This window comes from Pseudorasbora parva, chromosome 6 (genome assembly GCF_024679245.1).
Source record: "Pseudorasbora parva isolate DD20220531a chromosome 6, ASM2467924v1, whole genome shotgun sequence".
Classification (NCBI taxonomy): Eukaryota; Metazoa; Chordata; class Actinopteri; order Cypriniformes; family Gobionidae; genus Pseudorasbora; species Pseudorasbora parva.
The window spans coordinates 10901142-10925337 of record NC_090177.1 but is presented as its reverse complement, the minus strand read 5'-3'; the positions used below and the strand labels follow the sequence as shown (position 1 = coordinate 10925337).

General features: G+C 39.6%; 1 pseudogene; it reads left to right on the top strand.

The window, feature by feature from the left end:
• Nucleotides 1-3744: 3744 nt before the first annotated feature.
• Nucleotides 3745-17349, top strand: LOC137079154 (uncharacterized protein DDB_G0283357-like; annotated as a pseudogene).
• Nucleotides 17350-24196: the final 6847 nt, after the last annotated feature.

The window sequence follows — 24196 nt, the reverse complement described above, 5'->3', positions numbered from 1 at the left end:
CCATATCAGTTGCTTATGTCATGTTGATCAAAATGTATTATATTGGGTCTCTGTGGATAGTCTCATCCTCAACAACATTTAGGCACAAGCTCATAGCATACGTCTTTACATGCAAAATGGTTAAACAAGTTATCATAATATGTCAAGCATATTTCTATACTTTCTATATTTCCATTAGACTTTTTTTTCGAAATCTGTCCTCAATTGGTAAATTGCTCCCAGGTGAATCTTGACTTTATCTAACGAAGGTGCTTCTCATGAAACATCAACTAGCATATATATATATATATATATATATATATATATATATATATATATATATATATATATATATATATATATATATGTGTGTGTGGTGTGACAGGCAGCGGGGCGAGGGACCGCGAGAGCGGGCCGGTGATTAATGTTGACGAGTGCCAGCTGCGTGGCACACCGGTCTCGTCGCGGCCATGTGACGGGAGCATAAAAGGAGGAACAAGGGCTGCGGAAGATGAGAGAGGACCAGGCCTGGATTTTATGTTATGTTTTATTTTGTGTGTTTCCGCGGATTTACTTTCGTTTTGTTTATTTATTTTTAAATAAAGTTGTGAAACGTTCGCTGGTTCCCCCCTCCTTCCTTTCCAGCTACTAACAGCGTTACAATATATTTATACAGCACCGCATGTACAGTTTTTCCTATGTTCACATTTCTTCTTTAGTTTTTTTTGTGTGTGTGTGTGTGTGTGTGTGTGTGTGTGTGTGTGAGTGTGTGTGTGTGTGTGTGTGTGTGTGTGTGTGTGTGTGTGTGTGTGTGTGTGTGCTATACTACGGAAGAGGATTAGGGCCAAGCAAAAAGAAAAGAAAAAAGAAAAAAGCATCTCGCATCTATAAGTCATTATAATGCGAGATTAAACTCGTTAAATTTCGAGAAAAAAAGTCGAGATACAATCTCGAGAATAAACTCATTAAATATCGAGAATAAATTTGTTCTGTTTCGAGAAAAAACTTGTTATATTTCGAGAAAAAAGTTGAAATAAAATCTTGAGAATAAACTCATTAAATATTGAGAATAAAGTCGTTGTGTTTCGAGAAAAAACTCGTTATATTTTGAGAAAAAAAGTCTAAATAAAATCTTGAGAATAACGCATTCGATCAGTGTTCATTGCATAGCGTACTACGGAAGAGGATTAAGGCCAAGCAAAAAAAAAAAAAAAAAAGCATCTCAAGATTAAAGTCATTATAATGCGAGATTAAACTCGTTAAATTTCGAGAATAAAGTCATTCTGTTTCGAGAAAAAAATCTAAATAAAATCTTGAGAATAAACTCATTAAATATTGAGAATAAAATCGTTCTGTTTCGAGAAAAATCTCGTTATATTTTGAGAAAAAAAGTCGAACTAAAATCTTGAGAATAAACTCATTAAATATCGAGAATAAAGTCATTGTGTTTCGAGAAAACAATCGTTATATTTAGAGAAAAAAAGTCGAACTAAAATCTTGAGAATAACGCATTCGATCAGTGTTCATTGCATAGCATACTGATAGAGGACATGGCAGAGTTGGATCACTTAGTCAAGCTATATTTCAGACTTTCTTTCAGTAACAAAGAAATACTATCAACTTTAGCTAATTATGACAAAATTATATAAATGTCCTCTATCAGTATGCTATATAATGAACACTGATCGAATGCGTTATTCTCAAGATTTTATTTCAACTTTTTTTCTCGAAATATAACAAGTTTTTTCTCGAAACACAACGACTTTATTCTCAATATTTAATGAGTTTATTCTCAAGATTTTATTTCGACTTTTTTCTCGAAATATAACAAGTTTTTTCTCGAAACACAACGACTTTATTCTCGATATTTAATGAGTTTATTCTCGAGATTGTATCTGGACTTTTTTTCTCAAAATTTAACGAGTTTAATCTCGCATTATAATGACTTTAATCTCGAAATGCTTTCTTTTCTTTTTTTTGCTTGGCCTTAATCCTCTTCTATAGCATACTGATAGAGGACATTAATCTAATTTTGTCATAATTAGCTAAAGTTGATATTATTTCTTTGTTACTGAAAGAAAGTCTGAAATATAGCTTGACTAAGTGATCCAACTCTGCCATGTCCTCTATCAGTATGCTATGCAATGAACACTGATCGAATGCGTTATTCTCAAGATTTTATTTCGACTTTTTTTCTCGAAATATAACAAGTTTTTTCTCGAAACACAACGACTTTATTCTCAATATTTAATGAGTTTATTCTCAAGATTTTATTTTGACTTTTTTCTTGAAATATAACAAGTTTTTTCTCGAAACACAACGACTTTATTCTCGATATTTAATGAGTTTATTCTCGAGATTTTATCTCGACTTTTTTTCTCGAAATTTAACGAGTTTAATCTCGCATTATAATGACTTTAATCTCGAGATGCTTTTTTTTTTTTTTTTTTGCTTGGCCCTAATCCTCTTCTTTACTATTCAGTGCTGCCTTTTCATTTTTGTATCTCAATGACGTTCTGTCAATAAAATACATTACGATAAGAGTGTAAATTTGAATCTTTTCCATTCTCTTGCAATTACACTCACACATACACTAAGATAAAACTTACAATTGACCATAATTGTCATCAAAACTTTAGCCATAGTTTCCATCAGAACATCCCTCCAGAGTAAACTGTTATATTGACAACATGACCAAACAATCTTGACTGTGTTATCCGTACACAATGACACAAGGACTTGTCATTCTGATGGCACTGACATGTTCATTGACACAGATATTTACTTTTGAGAGATGAACTAAGGGTTTTGCGTAAGAGAGTGGCTTTTGCAGGTTACCCATGGTGTTTTGCTATTTTTGCAAATTGTTTTGAGAAATGCACTTACTGTTTTGCAAATTGTGAGTTTGATTAGAGAAATGTACCAAAGCGACTGAGAAAAACTGTAAAAGAGTATTTCAAATATTTTTTAAATATATTTTTAGATGTTCAGAACCCTTCTTCTGCTTTCTAATGGAATATGCCAGATGGGATAAAAAAAGAAAAAAGGAAAGTATAATCCACTCGGCTCAGGAAGCTGAAGGGCGCGTTCAGAGAGCGGTGGACGGTCACAGTGGGATGCAGCTACTGTTGAGCTGTAGGGAGAAATCTTTCCCTGCTATGGGAAACACATTAAATGACTCACAGTAATGATAATATTCAACAAAACATTAAGTCTGAACAATCTCCTGCTTCGTTTAAGACAAAAAATTAAAAAAATAAATTCATTACATTACATTACAGTGTTTATTCCATTGCCACAGAGCCAACAAGCAAGTGACATCCAAATTAAACAATCTGGATACAAACAACGATCATTGTAGTCAGTAAAGAGAACAAATGGAGAGGAGAGGAAAGAGAAAGGAATAGATGGAAGATTTTTGTCACAAGGAAAACAATTGAGAGAGACCAAACAAGATCTGTGTTCCCTGCTGCCAGTATTGTCTTTGAGCAGAGAAAGAGTCCTGTTATAAAGTTAAAGGGTCCAATTAAATCAAGCCAAAATAGTTCTCCGGATTCATGTAGGGTCGGCACAGTCCCAGGGATTCAGCCAAGCTAAGAATAATAGTTGTGCCAAATTCAAGCCCTAACCAAATCCTTTCCTAGACCCAGAGGGGGAAAATAAAACACATTATTTGTGTTTTTGTGTGTAACACTGCAACAATTTGCAGATGTTATAGTAAATCATACTGGTTTGGAATCCCGTCTAACTAGTCTTCATGTGTTCATGCAGAAGAGGAGAGCAAGGTAATGGCATTAGGATTATGACCTGGATTGATTGCATGTTACCACAATGACATAAATATTTATATATCAGAAAATGCTCACATGACGAAGCATCGAATGAAAGTATGCAGCCGTTCTCCAGAGGATCCATTTACTGGAGTCGTCTGAATATAATCCATCTGGTTCATTCGCTCTTTGGCGACAACAGGGCTGGACTGGGTTTTGTAAAAGTCTGAACAGACTGAAAGGCTACTGAAACAAAATAACCAGTCTTAATATAATGAGATTTTGAGACATATGAGTCATATTGAGCTGTCTGCAGCTGTAAACTGTATGGTCTGTTATATCCAGTCCTCTCTTGAACCGATGTAGTTATTTTGAGCACCACAACTCTAGTCTCATGTGCTCAGACTTAACACCAGGCACGCAACCGTTTTCATTACTTAAAATTAAAATAAAATGTAAATTAAAACTTAGAAATGTTGCTTCGGCAACCAATCAAAATGAAATAGGTTTAAAGGGATAGTTCACTTTAAGATGAAAATTCTGTCATCCTTTACTCACCCTCAAGTTTTTTTAAAACCTGTATGAATTTCTTTCTTCAGCTGAACACAAGGGGAGATATTTTGAAGAATGTCAGTAAAGAAACAGTTTTTTTCCTACTATGGAAGTCAATGGCTCCAGTTAACTGATTGTTTACTGACATTCTTCAAAATATCTTCCCTTGTGTTCAGCTGAAGAAAGAAATTCATACAGGTTTAAAACAACTTGAGGGTGAGTAAAGGATGACAGAATTTTCATTTTATTGCTAAAACTAAAACAGAATTAAAATAAATGAAAGCTAAATAATGACATTTTTAAAATAAAATGTAATTCAAAATATTATTAAATTCTATAATACTAAATACATTATAAAATAACACTGCCAAGAACATGCATTCAAAATACTAATTTATTCAAAATTTTATTCTAAACATTTTTTAAAACAAGATATAAATGGAACATAAATATAACAAAAATATCCATGGATATAAAAGTAGAACATTTGCCAGTGACATATTTTGAAAAGTTTCCTGCACCTACAGAGTGATTAGTCACATGACATTTATATCTCAGGTGATTGGCTCAAAACACATGATCAGAACTAATCGCCCATAATCAACGATGGCAGATTTCTAATACAAACAGCTTACCCAGGTATCATAGACATCACAGATGTTTAGAGATGAGTATATCTAATAGGACCCAATTTATTTTAGGTGGCCTTAACTACTATGTACTAACATTGTAACTAATTATTTGATACAATGCACCTATTGTGTACATACATGTTTTACATTGTACTTACATTTTAAAAAATACCTGCATGTAATTACGTCTGTAATTATTTTCTGTATTTACATTTGTAATTACACAGTTGGCACTTCCCTTACACCTAACCCTACCCTTAAAGTGACCCATACCACCACACCTGACCCTAACTCTACCCTTAAACTGACCGACACCACCACACCTGTCCCTAACTCTACCCTTAAACTGACCCACACCACCACACCTGACCCTAACTCTACCCTTAAACTGACCCATATCACCACACCTGTCTCTAACTCTACCCTTAAACTGACCCACACCAACACACCTGACCCTAACTCTACCCTTAAACTGACCGACACCACCACACCTGTCCCTAACTCTACCCTTAAACTGACCGACACCACCACACCTGTCCCTAACTCTACCCTTAAACTGACCCACACCACCACACCTGACCCTAACTCTACCCTTAAACTGACCCATATCACCACACCTGTCCCTAACTCTACCCTTAAACTGACCCACACCACCACACCTGACCCTAACTCTACCCTTAAACTGACCCATATCACCACACCTGTCTCTAACTCTACCCTTAAACTGACCCACACCACCACACCTGACCCTAACTCTACCCTTAAACTGACCGACACCACCACACCTGTCCCTAACTCTACCCTTAAACTGACCCATATCACCACACCTGTCTCTAACCCTACCCTTAAACTGACCCATATCACCACACCTGACCCTAACTCTAACCTTAAACTGACCCATATCACCACATCTGTCCCTAACTTTACCCTTAAACTGACCCATATCACCACACCTGTCCCTAACTCTACCCTTAAACTAACCCAAACCACCACACCTGTCCCTAACCCTAACCTGACCCATACCACCACACCTGTCCCTAACTCTACCCTTAAACTGACCCATACCACCACACCTGTCCCTAACTCTACCCTTAAACTGACCCATACCACTACACCTGTCCCTAACTTTACCCTTAAACTGACCCATACCACCACACCTGTCCCTAACTCTACCCTTAAACTGACCCACACCACCACACCTGTCCCTAACCCTACCCTTAAACTGACCCACACCACCACACCTGTCCCTAACTCTACCCTTAAACTGACCCACACCACCACACCTGTCCCTAACTCTACCCTTAAACTGACCCATACCACCACACCTGTCCCTAACTCTACCCTTAAACTGACCCACACCACCACACCTGTCCCTAACCCTACCCTTAAACTGACCCACACCACCACACCTGTCCCTAACTCTACCCTTAAACTGACCCATACCACCACACCTGTCCCTAACTCTATCCTTAAACTGACCCATACCACCACACCTGTCCCTAACTCTACCCTTAAACTGACCCACACCACCACACCTGTCCCTAACCCTACCCTTAAACTGACCAACACCACCACACCTGTCCCTAACTCTACCCTTAAACTGACCCACATCACCACACCTGTCCCTAACTCTACCCTTAAACTGACCCACACCAACACACCTGACCCTAACTCTACCCTTAAACTGACCCACACCACCACACCTGACCCTAACACTACCCTTAAACTGACCAATATCACCACACCTGTCAGTAACTCTACCCTTAAACTGACCCATATCACCACACCTGTCCCTAACCCTACCCGTAAACTGACCCATATCACCACACCTGACCCTAACTTTACCCTTAAACTGACCCATATCACCACACCTGTCCCTAACTCTACCCTTAAACTGACCCACACCACCACACCTGTCCCTAACTCTACCCTTAAACTGACCCATATCACCACACCTGTCCCTAACCCTACCCTTAAACTGACCCACACCACCACACCTGTCCCTAACTTTACCCTTAAACTGACCCATATCACCACACCTGACCCTAACTCTACCCTTAAACTGATCCACACCACCACACCTGTCCCTAACTCTACCCTTAAACTGACCCACATCACCACACCTGACCCTAACTCTACCCTTAAATTGACCCATATCACCACACCTGTCCCTAACTCTACCCTTAAACTGACCCACACCACCACACCTGTCCCTAACTCTACCCTTAAACTGACCCACACCACCACACCTGTCCCTAACTTTACCCTTAAACTGACCCATATCACCACACCTGACCCTAACTTTACCCTTAAACTGACCCATATCACCACACCTGACCCTAACTCTACCCTTAAACTGATCCACACCACCACACCTGTCCCTAACTCTACCCTTAAACTGACCCATATCACCACACCTGACCCTAACTCTACCCTTAAATTGACCCATATCACCACACCTGTCCCTAACTCTACCCTTAAACTGACCCATATCACAACACCTGTCCCTAACTCTACCTTTAAACTGACCCACACCACCACACATGTCCCTAACTCTACCCTTAAACTGACCCACACCACCACACCTGACCCTAACTCTACCCTTAAACTGACCCACACCAACACACCTGTCCCTAACTCTACCCTTAAACTGACCCACACCACCACACCTGTCCCTAACTTTACCCTTAAACTGACCCATATCACCACACCTGTCCCTAACTCTACCCTTAAACTGACCTATCCCACCACACCTGTCCCTAACTCTACGCTTAAACTGACCCATATCACCACACCTGTCCCTAACTCTACCCTTAAACTGACCCATATCACCACACCTGACCCATATCACCACACCTGACCCTAACTCTACCCTTAAACTTACCCATATCACCACACCTGTCCCTAACTCTAACCTTACACTGACCCATATCACCACACCTGACCCAAACTCTACCCTTAAACTGACCCACACTACCACACTTGTCCCTAACTCTACCCTTAAACTGACCCATATCACCACACCTGACCCTAACTCTTCCCTTAAACTTACCCATATCACCACACCTTTCCCTAACTCTACCCTTAAACTGACCCATATCACCACACCTGTCCCTAACTCTACCCTTAAACTGACATATCCCACCACACCTGTCCCTAACTCTACCCTTAAACTGACCCATATCACCACACCTGTCCCTAACTCTACCCTTAAACTGACCCACACCACCACACCTGACCCTAACACTACCCTTAAACTGACCAATATCACCACACCTGTCAGTAACTCTACCCTTAAACTGACCCACACCACCACACCTGTCCCTAACTCTACCCTTAAACTGACCCATATCACCACACCTGTCCCTAACCCTACCCGTAAACTGACCCATATCACCACACCTGACCCTAACTTTACCCTTAAACTGACCCATATCACCACACCTGTCCCTAACTCTACCCTTAAACTGACCCATATCACCACACCTGTCCCTAACTCTACCCTTAAACTGACCCACACCACCACACCTGTCCCTAACTCTACCCTTAAACTGACCCATATCACCACACCTGTCCCTAACCCTACCCTTAAACTGACCCACACCACCACACCTGTCCCTAACTCTACCCTTAAACTGACCCATATCACCACACCTGTCCCTAACTCTACCCTTAAACTGACCCATATCACCACACCTGACCCTAACTCTACCCTTAAACTGACCCATATCACCACACCTGACCCTAACTCTACCCTTAAACTTACCCATATCACCACACCTGTCCCTAACTCTACCCTTACACTGACCCATATCACCACACCTGACCCTAACTCTACCCTTAAACTTACCCATATCACCACACCTGTCCCTAACTCTACCCTTACACTGACCCATATCACCACACCTGTCCCTAACTCTACCCTTAAACTGACCCACACCACCACACCTGTCCCTAACTCTACCCTTAAACTGACCTATCCCACCACACCTGTCCCTAACTCTACCCTTAAACTGACCCATATCACCACACCTGTCCCTAACTCTACCCTTAAACTGACCCATATCACCACACCTGACCCAAACTCTACCCTTAAACTGACCCACACTACCACACTTGTCCCTAACTCTACCCTTAAACTGACCCATATCACCACACCTGACCCTAACTCTACCCTTAAACTTACCCATATCACCACACCTTTCCCTAACTCTACCCTTAAACTAACCCATTTCACCACACCTGTCCCTAACTCTACCCTTAAACTGACCTATCCCACCACACCTGTCCCTAACTCTACCCTTAAACTAACCCATATCACCACACCTGACCCTAACTCTACCCTTAAACTGACCCATATCACCACATCTGACCCAAACTCTACCCTTAAACTGACCCACACCACCACACGTCCCTAACTCTACCCTTAATCTGACCCACACCACCACACCTGACCCTAACTCTACCCTTAAACTGACCCACACCACCACACCTGACCCTAACTCTACCCTTAAACTGACCCATATCACCACACCTGTCCCTAACTCTACCCTTAAACTGACCCACACCACCACACATGTCCCTAACTCTACCCTTAAACTGACCCATATCACCACACCTGACCCTAACTCTACCCTTAAACTGACCCACACCACCACACCTGACCCTAACTCTCCCCTTAACTGACCCATATCACCACACCTGACCCTAACTCTACCCTTAAACTGACCCACACCACCACACCTGACCCTAACTCTTTCCTTAAACTGACCCATATCACCACACCTGACCCTAACTCTACCCTTAAACTGACCCACACCACCACACCTGACCCTAACTCTACCCTTAAACTGACCCACACCACCACACCTGACCCTAACTCTCCCCTTAACTGACCCATATCACCACACCTGACCCTAACTCTACCCTTAAACTGACCCACACCACCACACCTGACCCTAACTCTTTCCTTAAACTGACCCATATCACCACACCTGACCCTAACTCTACCCTTAAACTGACCTATATCACCACACCTGTCCCTAACTCTACCCTTAAACTGACCCATATCACCACAGCTGTCCCTAACTCTACCCTTAAACTAACCCACACCACCACACCTGTCCCTAATTCTACCCTTAAACTGACCCACACCACCACACCTGACCCTAACTCTACCCTTAAACTGAACACAGTAAGTACATTGTACATTGTTTTGATGTAAGTACATAGTAGTTAAGGCCACCTAATATAAAGTGGGGCCATCTAATATAATATCTGCTGTAAGTTGCTTTGGTTAAAAAAGCATCTGGTAAATGAATACATGTAAACGAGTGTCTTAAACCGCACTGTTAAATGGACAGTCTACCCCAAAAATGAATATCTTCTTTGTGTTTAGCAGGATAAATAAGGATTTAAAACGACACGAGGGCGAGAAAATTACAGACTTTCTCCCTTTAAACATCATTCTAAGATTCCATAAAAATTACATAAAACTCCAATGATGAACTTCTTTGAAAATGTTCAAAAACTAGACAAAACAGCTTTGTTTACCAGCGGGGACTGACAAAAACCTGTGCACCCAAAAATGGCAGTATACTGTCCATCAAATGATGGTAAACTATCTGTAGACAAGTCTGGGACAAAGCACCTGAGATATGCACTTACAAAAACTACACAGACATAAGCCTCTACTAGTTTCTTAAAGCAGAATCTAAATTTCAAAGCATCCTTGAAGGACAGAGGAAGCCTATATAAAAGATCAAACTAGTCTCTGCTCTTCAGCGAGACATGCTTACACCAAAGAATAAAGCAGAGTGAAACAGTGACGCACTACATGAGAGAAGCTAGTGACTCATGGTGGAGGCAATGGGGACAGAGCACAGGGACCTTGTTAGTGGTTGGAGTGAGTGAGCAAGAGGAGACAGCTTTATGTCCTTTGAACATATTTTTTGGGCCCATTAGCAGAACCTCCAGTGGTCTCTCTGCAGTGTCTCTGTCTCGGTCCTTCTTTTTTTGCAATGAAATATTCATATGGACCCTTTCCGTATCACTACATTAGATTAGATTGCACATCAATAATTAATGAGAAATTAAGTTATTCACAACAAAGTTAATTCATATTTAACGTTGTTTGGCAAGTTTCACGGATGATTGGGATTTTGTGCGAGGGTGAAAGAAATCCCCATGCAGATTTTCATGGATTTGTCACTTTGACCAACAGAAAGCTGCTTGGTTTAGAGCGAGAATTGATTTATTCTGAAGAGAATTATCAGATTCAGAGATGTTGAAAAATAAGAGGGCTGAGCGACAAACAAAGCTATATTTAATATATCTTCAATGATAAACTATGACTTGAAACAAAAAAATTAAATTGACTGAAAGTCACAAAATGCAAAGCAATTCAGGCGCAGTTTACTCAATCATTTAATCTAGGGCTGTCACTAACGCTTATTTTGGTAATCGAGTAATTTATCGATTATTTTGACAACAGATTAATCAGATTAGTTTTGTAATAAAAAAGTAGACTCAAGAGAATGCACTTAACAATAACTTAAATGCATATATAATAACAATAATGAGGCAAAGAAGAAGCAATAACAGTAGTTGCAGCAATAACAGCAGCAGCAATAATAACAACAACAAAAGAAGCAATAGTTAGATTAATTTATTTGTAAGGGGACAGTGCAATTAAAAAAAACACTTGAAAAAACAGCAGCAATAACAGAATCAATAACAGCAGCAGCAATAACAACAACAGCATCAATAACGGTTGCAGCAATAACAGCAGCATCAATAACAACAGCAGCAATAAGAGCAGCAGCAGCATCAATAACAGTATCAATAACAGCAGCAGAAATAACAGCAGCAGCAGCAGCAATAACAGCAGCATCAGCAATAACAGCAACATCAATAACAGAAGCAGCAGCAATAACAGCCGCAGCATCAATAACAGCAGTAGCAATAACATTAGCAGCAGCAATAACAGCAGCATCAATAACAGCAGCATCATGAATAGCAGCAGCAGCAGCAATAACACCAGCACCATCAATAACAGCAGCAGCTTAATAACAGTAGCAGCAATAACAGTAGAATCAATAACAGCAGCAGCATCAATAACAGTAGCAGCAGCAATAACAGCAGCATTGATAACAGCAGCAGTAATAACAGCAGCAGCAGCGGCAATAACAGCAGCATAAATAACAACAGCAGTAATAACAGTAGCAGCAGCAATAACAGCAGCAGCATCAATAACAGTAGCAGCAATAACGGCAGCAGCAATAAAACAGCAGCAATAACAGCAGCAGCATCAATAACGGCACCAATAACAGCAGCAGCAAAAACAGCAGCATCAGCAATAACAGCAGTATCAATGACAGCAGCAGCAATAACATCAGCATCAATAATAACAGCAGCAGCAATAACAGCAGCAGCATCTATAACAGCAGCAGCAATAACAACAGCAGCAACAACAAAAGCATCAATAACAGCCGAAATAACAGCAGCATCAAAAACAGCACCAGCAATAACAGCAGCATCAGCATCAATAACAGCAGCAGCATCAGCATCAGCATCAATAACAGCAGCAGCATCAATAACAGCAGCATCATCAATATCAGCAGCAGCATCAATAACAGCAGCAGCATCTATAACAGCAGCAGCAATAACAACAACAGCAGCAACAACAAAAGCATCAATAACAGCCGAAATAACAGCAGCATCAATAACAGCAGCAGCAATAACAGCATCATCATCAATAACAGCAGCAGCATAAATAACAGCACGATTAATAACAGCAGCAGCATCAATAACAGCTGCAGCATCAATAACAGCTGCAGCAATAACAGCAGCAGCATCAATAACAACAGCAGTAATAACAGTAGCAGCAGCAATAACAGCAGCAGCAGCAATAACAGTAGCAGCAATAACGGCAGCATCAATAAAACAGCAGCAATAACAGCAGCAGCAGCATCAATAACAGCAGCATCAATAACAGCATCAATAGCAGCAGCAGCAATAACATAAGCAGCAGCAGCAGTAACAGCAGCATCAGCAATAACAACAGCATCAATGACAGCAGCAGCAATAACATCAGCATCAATAATAACAGCAGCAGCAATGAGAGCAGCAGCAATAACATCAGCATCAATAACAGCAGCAGCATCAATAACAGAAGCATCATCAATATCAGCAGCAGCATCAAAAGCATCAATAACAGCCGAAATAACAGCAGCAATAACAGCAGCATCAGCAATAACATCAGCATCAATAATAACAGCAGCATCAATAACAGCAGCAGCAATAACATCAGCATCAATAATAACAGCAGCAGCAATAACATCAGCATCAATAACAGCAGCAGAATCTATAACAGCAGCAGCAATAACAACAGCAACAACAACAAAAGCATCAATAACAGCCGAAATAACAGCAGCATCAAAAACAGCCGCAGCAACAGCATCAGCATCAATAATATCAGCAGCAACAACAGCAGCATCGATAACAGCAGCAGCATCAATAACAGCATAATCAATAACAGCAGCAGCATCAATAACAGCCGCAGCAACAGCATCAGCATCAATAATAGCAGCAGCAATAACAGCAGCATCAATAACAGCATAATCAATAACAGCAGCAGCATCAATAACAGCAGCAACATCAATAACAGCAGTAGCAATAACAGCATCATCATCAATAACAGCAGCATCAATAACAGCAGCAGCATCAATAACAGCACGATCAATAACAGCAGCAGCATCAATAACAGCAGCAGCAATAACAGTAGCAGAAAATAACAGCATTAGCATCAATAATAGCAGCATCAACAACAGACACAGCAATAACAGCATCATCATCAATTATAGCAGCAGCAATAATAGCAGCAGTAATAATAGCAGCATCAATAACAGCAGCAGCAATAACAGCAGCAGCAGCAATAACAGCAGCAGCATCAATAACAGCAGCAGCATCAATAACAGCTGCAGCAGCAATAACAGCAGCAGCAGCAGCAATAACAGCAGCAGCAGCAGCAATAACAGCAGCAGCAATAATCGCAGCATTAATAACAGCAGCAGCAGCATCAAAAACAGCTGCAGCAATAACAGTAGCAGCAATAACAGCAGCATCATCATCAATAACAGCAGCAGCAATAACAGCAGCAGCATCATCAATAACAGCAGCATCATCATCAATAACAGCAGCAGCAATAACAGCAGCAGCATCATCAATAACAGCTGCAGCAATAACAGCAGCAGCAGCAATAACAGCATCAGCATTAATAACAGCAGCAGCAATAATAGCAGCAGCATCAATAACAGCAGCAGCAGCAATAACATCAGCATCATCATCATCAATAACAGCAGCAGCAATAACAGAAGCAGCATCATCAATAACAGCTGCAGCAATAACAGCAGCAGCAGCAGCAGCAATAACAGCATCAGCATTTATAACAGCAGCAGCAATAATAGCAGCAGCAGCAATAACAGCATCAGCATTAATAACAGCAGCATCAATAACAGCAGCAGCAATAATAACAGCATTAATAACAGCAGCATTAATAACAGCAGCAGCATCATCAATAACAGCTGCAGCAATAACAGTATCATCATCATCATCATCATTAATAACAGCAGCAGCAATAACAGCAGCATCATCATCATCATTAATAACAGCAGCAGCAATAACAGCATCATCATCATCATCATCATCATCATCATCATTAATAACAGCAGCAGCAATAACAGCATCATCATCATCATCATCATTAATAACAGCAGCAGCAATAACAGCATCATCATCATCATCATCATCATCATCATCATCATCATCATCATCATCATTATCATCATCATCATCATCATCATCATCATCACCATCATCATCATCATCATCATTAATAACAGCAGCAGCAATAACAGCAGCATCATCATTATCATTAATAACAACAGCAGCAATAACAGCATCATCATCATTAATAACAGCAGCAGCAATAACAGCATCATCATCATCATCATCATTAATAACAGCAGCATCATCATCATCATTAATAACAGCAGCAGCAATAACAGCATCATCATCATCATCATTAATAACAGCAGCAGCAATAACAGCATCATCATCATCATCATCATCATCATTAATAACAGCAGCAGCAATAACAGCATCATCATCATCATCATCATTAATAACAGCAGCAGCAATAACAGCATCATCATCATCATCATCATCATCATCATCATCATCATCATCATTATCATCATCATCATCATCATCATCATCATCACCATCATCATCATCATCATCATTAATAACAGCAGCAGCAATAACAGCAGCATCATCATTATCATTAATAACAACAGCAGCAATAACAGCATCATCATCATTAATAACAGCAGCAGCAATAACAGCATCATCATCATCATCATCATTAATAACAGCAGCAGCAGCATCAAAAACAGCTGCAGCAATAACAGCAGCAGCAATAACAGCAGCATCATCATCAATAACAGCAGCAGCAATAACAGCAGCAGCATCATCAATAACAGCAGCATCATCATCAATAACAGCAGCAGCAATAACAGCAGCAGCATCATCAATAACAGCTGCAGCAATAACAGCAGCAGCAGCAATAACAGCATCAGCATTAATAACAGCAGCAGCAATAATAGCAGCAGCATCAATAACAGCAGCAGCAGCAATAACATCAGCATCATCATCATCAATAACAGCAGCAGCAATAACAGAAGCAGCATCATCAATAACAGCTGCAGCAATAACAGCAGCAGCAGCAGCAATAACAGCATCAGCATTTATAACAGCAGCAGCAATAATAGCAGCAGCAGCAATAACAGCATCAGCATTAATAACAGCAGCATCAATAACAGCAGCAGCAATAATAACAGCATTAATAACAGCAGCATTAATAACAGCAGCAGCATCATCAATAACAGCTGCAGCAATAACAGTATCATCATCATCATCATTAATAACAGCAGCAGCAATAACAGCAGCATCATCATCATCATTAATAACAGCAGCAGCAATAACAGCATCATCATCATCATCATCATCATCATTAATAACAGCAGCAGCAATAACAGCATCATCATCATCATCATCATTAATAACAGCAGCAGCAATAACAGCATCATCATCATCATCATCATCATCATCATCATCATCATCATTATCATCATCATCATCATCATCATCATCATCACCATCATCATCATCATCATCATTAATAACAGCAGCAGCAATAACAGCAGCATCATCATTATCATTAATAACAACAGCAGCAATAACAGCATCATCATCATTAATAACAGCAGCAGCAATAACAGCATCATCATCATCATCATCATTAATAACAGCAGCATCATCATCATCATTAATAACAGCAGCAGCAATAACAGCATCATCATCATCATCATTAATAACAGCAGCAGCAATAATAGCAGCATCATCATCATCATCATTAATAACAGCAGCAGCAATAACAGCATCATCATCATCATCATCATCATTAATAACAGCAGCATCATCATCATCATTAATAACAGCAGCAGCAATAACAGCATCATCATCATCATCATTAATAACAGCAGCAGCAATAATAGCAGCATCATCAATAACAGCAGCAGCAATAACAGCAGCGGCATAGCAGATCTATTCTGCAAAGACCAAGCATATCAACATTATCCACAGCAAGAAAGCAACTGATTTGCTCTGTTTACAAACATAAATCTGCTTGGTTTAAAAGTGTTTTCTGTGTGAGCTACACGATTGACAACAATAAACAAAGGAGTATTGTGCACACAAATTCTACTTTATATTTGTGACTGCAGACTAAAACCAGATATTCAACAGAAAATAAATGTAGCAGGACATGTTTTTTCCACTGGAAATCCTCTTATTTTGAGCAGAGACGCTAAAAAAATAAGAGGGCAGAGATGCACAGATAAATTGCTCACAATAAGACAAGGAACACATATAAAGAGAGTAAATACACTTTGACTTTAGAAAGTTTGCAGAATTAGTTATGACTGCACAAACAATAATGTCGTACAGCTGGTCATACATATAACATCCAAGAAAGACGTGCATGTTTCCTAACATCCAGGTCATTCTCAAACATCTAGCAGAGCTGAATCAAATGGAATGCAAATGGACCTCTACGTCCTTCGAAAATATTTTATTTGCAGTGGATTTCATGAGCTGACTGGGATTTTCTGGCGTTGAACCTTCCTCCTCACTGCAATGTGAAACTCATGAAATTATGTGGTATTTGCCTCCCTGAAGGTGAGGATAATGGTCATATGGGAGTTGCCTCCTTGGTAGCAAACAAAACCCCACCCTACACAACAGAACAACATAAAACCTGCAGCGAATATACTCGCGGATCCACACGCAACTAAAGACATGACACAATGGGCCCACCAAAGTCTCTGACTGTAGTCAAAAGGCATTTGGAAGAAGTGTGCAGAAGAACTCTAAACATCTTTCAGGGAAGACCCTGGAGTCATAAGAACTCCAAACCACTTCCCAAATACCATTTATCTCAATTAGTGCCTGGATATAAGCCGTCAACTCAACATTTCTTAACAGCGCAAGATCATGTAAGACACCGCTCAATGTAACTACATCATTTTGACACAAAATGCATATTTTGCCCGTCAAAATTAGTCAGGCATTCGGATTAAATAAAAAATAAAAAAGCAAGACATTTATTATTTTCTAAAGGCTCTTAAAATGTGACAGACCATCTTTCTACCCTTGATGTCATAGCTCAGAACTTTCGTCAACACAACTCAGTGAGTGTTCTTGTGGTGCCATCAGCCAGTCATTTTGCTGCAACTCCAAAGACAAACGGTATTCACGGCTGGAATTTGGCTGAAAAGTGGCATGTTTCAAAACTTTCAGAGGTAAATTGAGAAAATGATGTGAATGCAGCAGTTGCAGACTTCTTAGTAAATCCTGAAGTGTCATGTTGTGTAAAATATTAGTGTAATAGTGTAAAATATTATTCTAATGCAAAATAACTGTTTTCTATTGTAATATATTTTAAAATGAAATGTATACCTGTGATGCAATGCTGAATTTTCTGCATCATCACTCCACTCTTCAGTCACATGATCCCTCGAAATCATTCTATAGGCTGATTTACTGCTCAAGAAACATTTCTGATTATTATGTTTTTGTGTCAAAGACTTTCAAGTTTGGTAAGATATTTTATAAAATAACTTTTATTCAGCAAGAACACATTAAATTGGTCAAAAGGCATGAAAATAAAGGCATTTATAAAGTTATAAAAGAAACCTGAAAACATTCATCAGCAAAACATATGGTGAATATGGGGATTAGTTCAAAAACTAAATTTTTTAAGAATAATAATATTATATTAAACACAATAGTTAGATTATATGCAACCATGGAAATAATCTCATCTCCTGGAATGCTGGACACCTGTGCATAACCTAGCATTATACGTTTCTGCAGGTGCTGTCATCTTTGACCACTGCAATGGAAATTAAAAATAGAGAATAATGTCGAAGGGAATTGAGTTAAGCTCAATGGCAGTATTAAATTCATTGTATTTTTATAATCACTTTAGAAACTGAGGCATGAAACTTTCTTTGGGCCAAGAGTGAAATGTTAATAGGCTTCAATTGGTCTTCTGGGGTCTCAAACACACAATATGCTCTGAAAACTGTAGAAAAGCACAGTAAACTTGTACCGAGACACACACTATGGTCTCAAAGCAGTAATCGGACTGGCTCCTGCAATGACATCCTGACAGCTTCTGTAGGAATGTGAAGACTGCTTATCGTGAAACCACCATCAGGCACGTATAAACATTCCCTCTGCTGTGCTTTGATTCTCCCTGCTATATACACAAACATATTTGTACTGTAGGCACTGTGACTAAATTATTCAGAGATGTAGACAGGTAAAAATGACGCAAATGCATACATCCACGTAAACTGCTGTCAAGGTGGCCAGAAGAATGAGATGCTGCTTTAATCTTCAGGCTATTCGTGAAAATGAATCTTCTTTATATTTCATTTACTGGATTTACAGTACAGCCAAAGTAGACTATTATTTTCATGAGAGAAAATACAAAGAATACAGGCCAAAAGATACAAACCCTTCTGAAAGTCAACGCTGGTCAGTTAGACTGTCTAATCTAGCTGGTAGACCAGCATAGTCATGATAAAGCATGACAGCAATTTATAAATACGACATTATGTACACTTTATATAGCATTCAGACTTCATATAATTTAATTGTTTTGAGTCTTTTAGTTTTAGATTTTGATAGTGTATTTAATAGTATGTAATAATATTAAATAATATATCATATAATAATGTTACATTTTTAATCATTTTCATAAAATTTGGTTTTCTTATTTGTATTTTATATACATACATACACACACACACACACACACGCATACACGTACGCATGCACACACGCACGCACGCACGCACGCACACACACACACACACACACACACACACACACACACACACACGCACACACGCACACACGCACACACACAGGTTTGTTACACTATATTAGTGAGGACATTACATAGACTTCCATTGATTTGATATCAGGTTAATGATATTTTCTATCCCCTAACCCAACCCCTATCCCTAAACCTACCCATCACAGAAACATGAGCAGAACAACAGATTTAAATAAAAACATGTTTTGGCCGATTTATAAGCCTTTTAAACTATATATATATATATATATATATATATATATATATATATATATATATATATATATATATATATATATATATATATATATATATATTAGGAACACCTGTTCAATTTCTCATTAATGTAATTATCTAATCAACCAATCACATGGCAGTTGCTTCAATGCATTTAGGGGTGTGGTCCTGGTCAAGACAATCTCCGGAACTCCAAACTGAATGTCAGAATGGGAAAGAAAGGTGATTTAAGCTATTTTGAGCATGACATGGTTGTTGGTGCCAGATGAGCCGGTCTGAGTATTTCACAATCTGCTCAGTTACTGGGATTTTCACACACAACCATTTCTAGGATTTACAAAGAATGGTGTGAAAAGGGAAAAACATCCAGTATGCGGCAGTCCTGTGGGTCACAACAAGAACAACCTTGAGGCGGATGGGCTACAACAGCAGAAGACCCCACCGGGTACCACTCATCTCCACTACAAATAGGAAAAAGAGGCTACAATTTGCACAAACTCACCAAAACTGGACAGTTGAAGCATGGAAAAATGTTGCCTGGTCTGATGAGTCTCGATTTCTGTTGAGATATTCAGATGGTAGAGTCAGAATTTGGCGTAAACAAAATGAGAACATGGATCCATCATGCCTTATTACCACGGTGAATTAAGGCAGTTCTGATATATATATAGGCAAACCACAATACTATTCAATGACTATTCACTATTGAATAGTCATTGAACCACTCTTGTGGTTTGCCTATATAAAGTATCAGATTAGATTTATACATTATTTAAAAATAGCCAAATTTTTGTTAAATGTTCCTTTTTTTAATTCCCAGTTTAGTCATGCCTTCCACCGTAAACTCGCAGATATACTTACAGTATAAAAGCAAACACATGTATTTGAGTCATATATCAGACTGCACTGCGTGTTTTCCTGCTCAACTCCCTGTATTTGATTGTAAGTATAACTAACTGCTGCAAACCCGAAATCAGGAAGACTAAAGCACACAATGAGCCCTCACAACAGCTGTAAATCACAAGCCATAATCAACACTGCTGAGTGCAAACGGACACCAGAGCTCAGTCCCACTGACCCCAGACCTGTCCGGAAGAACCACAAGGAATGATTTACTCACATCAAAGGCATTCCTGCTCTGAAGGACAGGATTAAAGAAAAGTAGACTGGATCTTATTTGTGTGTTTGGTAAGTGGGACACAACTGCTTTGCAGGCCAAAGGCATATACTCACATACAGGATGGCAGACGGAGCAGATTACATGGAGAAGAACGGCTGGAGAGTAGTGTCGGAATCATCAGTTTCTGGACAGGAAAAGCCCAGGAGGTTCATGGAGGTTCAGGAGGATTCAATGTAGAAGTTAGCCTCTGCTGACTGGTAGATGCTGTAACTACAACATATATAGAGTACACAAGCTCAGCTGCTTGTTGACACAAATATCTAATCAGCCAATCACATGGCAGCAACATCAAGATTTAGGCATTAAAGGTCCCGTTCTTCGCGTGTTTTCGAAGCTTTGATTATGTTTACAGTGTGCAATATAACATGAGTTCATGTTTCGCGTGTAAAGAAAACAGTATTTTTCACACAATTTACTTATCTGTACAGCGCTGTTTTCTCTGTCCTAAAAACGGCCTGATGATTTGCTTGTTCTATGAAGTCCCTCCTTCAGAAACACGTAACGAGTTCTGATTGGGCCAGCACTTCCCGTGTTGTGATTGGACAGCAGCTTAGCGCACTTTGCCCGGAAAGGTCCCGCCTCTTACCATAACGGGGAGATGCAAGCGCTGAATGCGCGCTCTTCTCCACGGGCGAGAGCAACGAGACCACCCAACGAGACCCCCTATTTTGCGTGTTCTTGTGGGCGGAGGGTTAGTCAACAAACGGTTCTAGTGACGTCATTCCTGAAGGAAGTACAGAGGTGTAGTCCAAACCGGCCGTTCACTGTAGGCTTTGAAAGGGAACTTCTGTAAAATAAAATATCTCACTTGGCATTGAACTTTGAGCTTTATAATTTTACAGGTATTATTTATGCTCTAACAGCAACATTACACACTAACTAAAGTTTGAAAGTCCAACTCCGTGCTAGCCGGTATACCTAATAAAGTGGTGAGTAAATATGGGTGGAAAATGTATATTTTAGTCAAAACTCATCGCGCTGTATTTTTGAAATGAAATATGCAATGAAAACATTAAACCTGTAGTATGTAGTATGCACTACATTTCTGTCCTCATTATGTTGCATGTGAAATCCAGATATCGTCTGAAAAAAGCAGCATATACAGATTTAAATGAAAAATTGAAAATGTATTGAAAATGTGAAGCAGTGCAAAATGTTATGCAATGGCCAGGCATCTATCTGCATGTGTATGAATTTAAAGATTTCAAAGTGTTTTATTGTAGCCTGACGGGGTCATACTCAATTCTAGTCAGAATATGAGTTTGAAACTGCTCCATTGGGCTGTGATTATTGGGCGTGTTTCAACTGAACCAGTAAAGACATCAATTGGATAAACCAACAACCAATCAGAACAACGAAGCGACGCATTGTCAAATGTCAACAGAGCTCAACTGCACTGTGTTGCCAAGTCCGCGTTTTTTTCCGCGGGTTGTTTTCTATGTCCGCGGGTTGAAGCGACTATTATGTGATATATAGACCCAGGAGTGCGAATTTTAGCAGGCAACCTTGCCTTAATAACACACATTTTACCCCCTAAACACCATTTCCCCCCCGGAGAACCCCCCGAGAAGCTATTGTTTAGGGCTAGTAGTTGGCGGATTTTGTTGAACTTGGCAACCCTGTCTGCACGCGCGCTGAAATCATAGACGGCTTGAATAAACGATCTTTGCCGGTGTTGTAAAAAAACTAAAGAATTTATTGATACACAGAGTACTTACCCAACATGATCATCATTTCTGAGAGAAATAGTGAAGGTGAATGCAGATACAAACAAGCTCTCCGTTTAGGATTCGAGTAAATATAATCCAAGCCCCTTTGATGACGTGCATGATTACGTTACCGTGTATCATCTGTCCGTCATCGTCGAAAGCCCGCCCTGATGATTTCATTGGTCCGAACAGTTTCTGTTCGAAGATAATTACTCCTCTATGGAGCGAGGCCAGACCGAACTGCCCGACCTAAAGATGTTGTGGGCGGGGCTACGTTCGGCTGGCTAGTTTTATTGTGCAAATGACTTAAAAGCTATAGCATAGCACACTGTAAGATAGTGGAGATAATTAAAGCAATATCACACACACACACACACACACACACACACACACACACACACACACACACACACACACACACACACACAACATACACACACACATACATGTTAGTCTATGTGGTTTACAGGGACTCTCCATAGGCGTAATGGTTTTTATACTGTACAAACCGTATTTTCTATCCCTCTACGCTGCCTCTGCCCCTAAACCTACCCATCACAGGAAACATTCTGAATTTTTACTTTCTCAAAAAAACATAATTTAGTATGTTTTTAAAGCTATTTGAAATATGAGGCCATCTGAAATTTCCTCAAAAACCACATTTATAGTGTAATACCAGTGTAATACCCATGTAGTTATACAAATTTGTGTCCTCATAAACCACATAAACAGGCTCTTACACACACACACACACACACACACACACACACACACACACACACACACACACACACACACACACACACACACACACACACACACACACACACACACACACACACACACACATGCTCACTGGCCGGATTTATGTTTTCAGGTCTCACCGTATCATTTTTTTCAGCATGTAATTCATCTGGTCAGTCTAACAGAAAGTGCTCTGAGTTCATGCTCTGTATTTGCAGTTACAGTTTTTATTTGATGTGATATGTTGTTAAATATTATGTAGGGCAGATGCAAGAATTTTCTTTCACCGATGTTTAGTTTTGTTGGACTCCATGTTAAATCCAGAACCAAGTTCCTCTCATAAATTATGACTCACTAACTCGCATGCCTACATGGAAAATCATTCCTTTAAACACAAACACACTCTACCGTCATCGATGGTAAATCAAACGTTTTTGACTCATCCGTCTACATTTTCATTTTTGTTTCTCTGCTCTGACACAATCCACTTTAAAAAAGTAAACTCTATAAAATAAACATGCTTTGAGACTGATATTATTTAGCCCAGTACTTATTTATTTTTGGGGGATTTTTGCCTGTTTTTATAGGACAGTGAAGTGTACAGAAAGCAGGGGTGAGAGAGAGGGAGTGGGATCGGGATATGACCTGGGACATCCACAGTCCCATGCAAGAACAGCTGTGAGTTTAACCCCAAGCATGGGTCAAAATAGGACAAAATCTAGATATTGTAGTTTTTTTGTGTGTGCGTGTATGTGTGTGTGTGTGTGCGTGTGTGTGCACGCGCACGTGCGTCCATGTATGCGTGTGTGTGTGTGTATTCAAAGGTCTGGGGTCAGTATAATTTTTTTTTTTTTAAATTATACTTTTATTCAGCAAGGATCCAT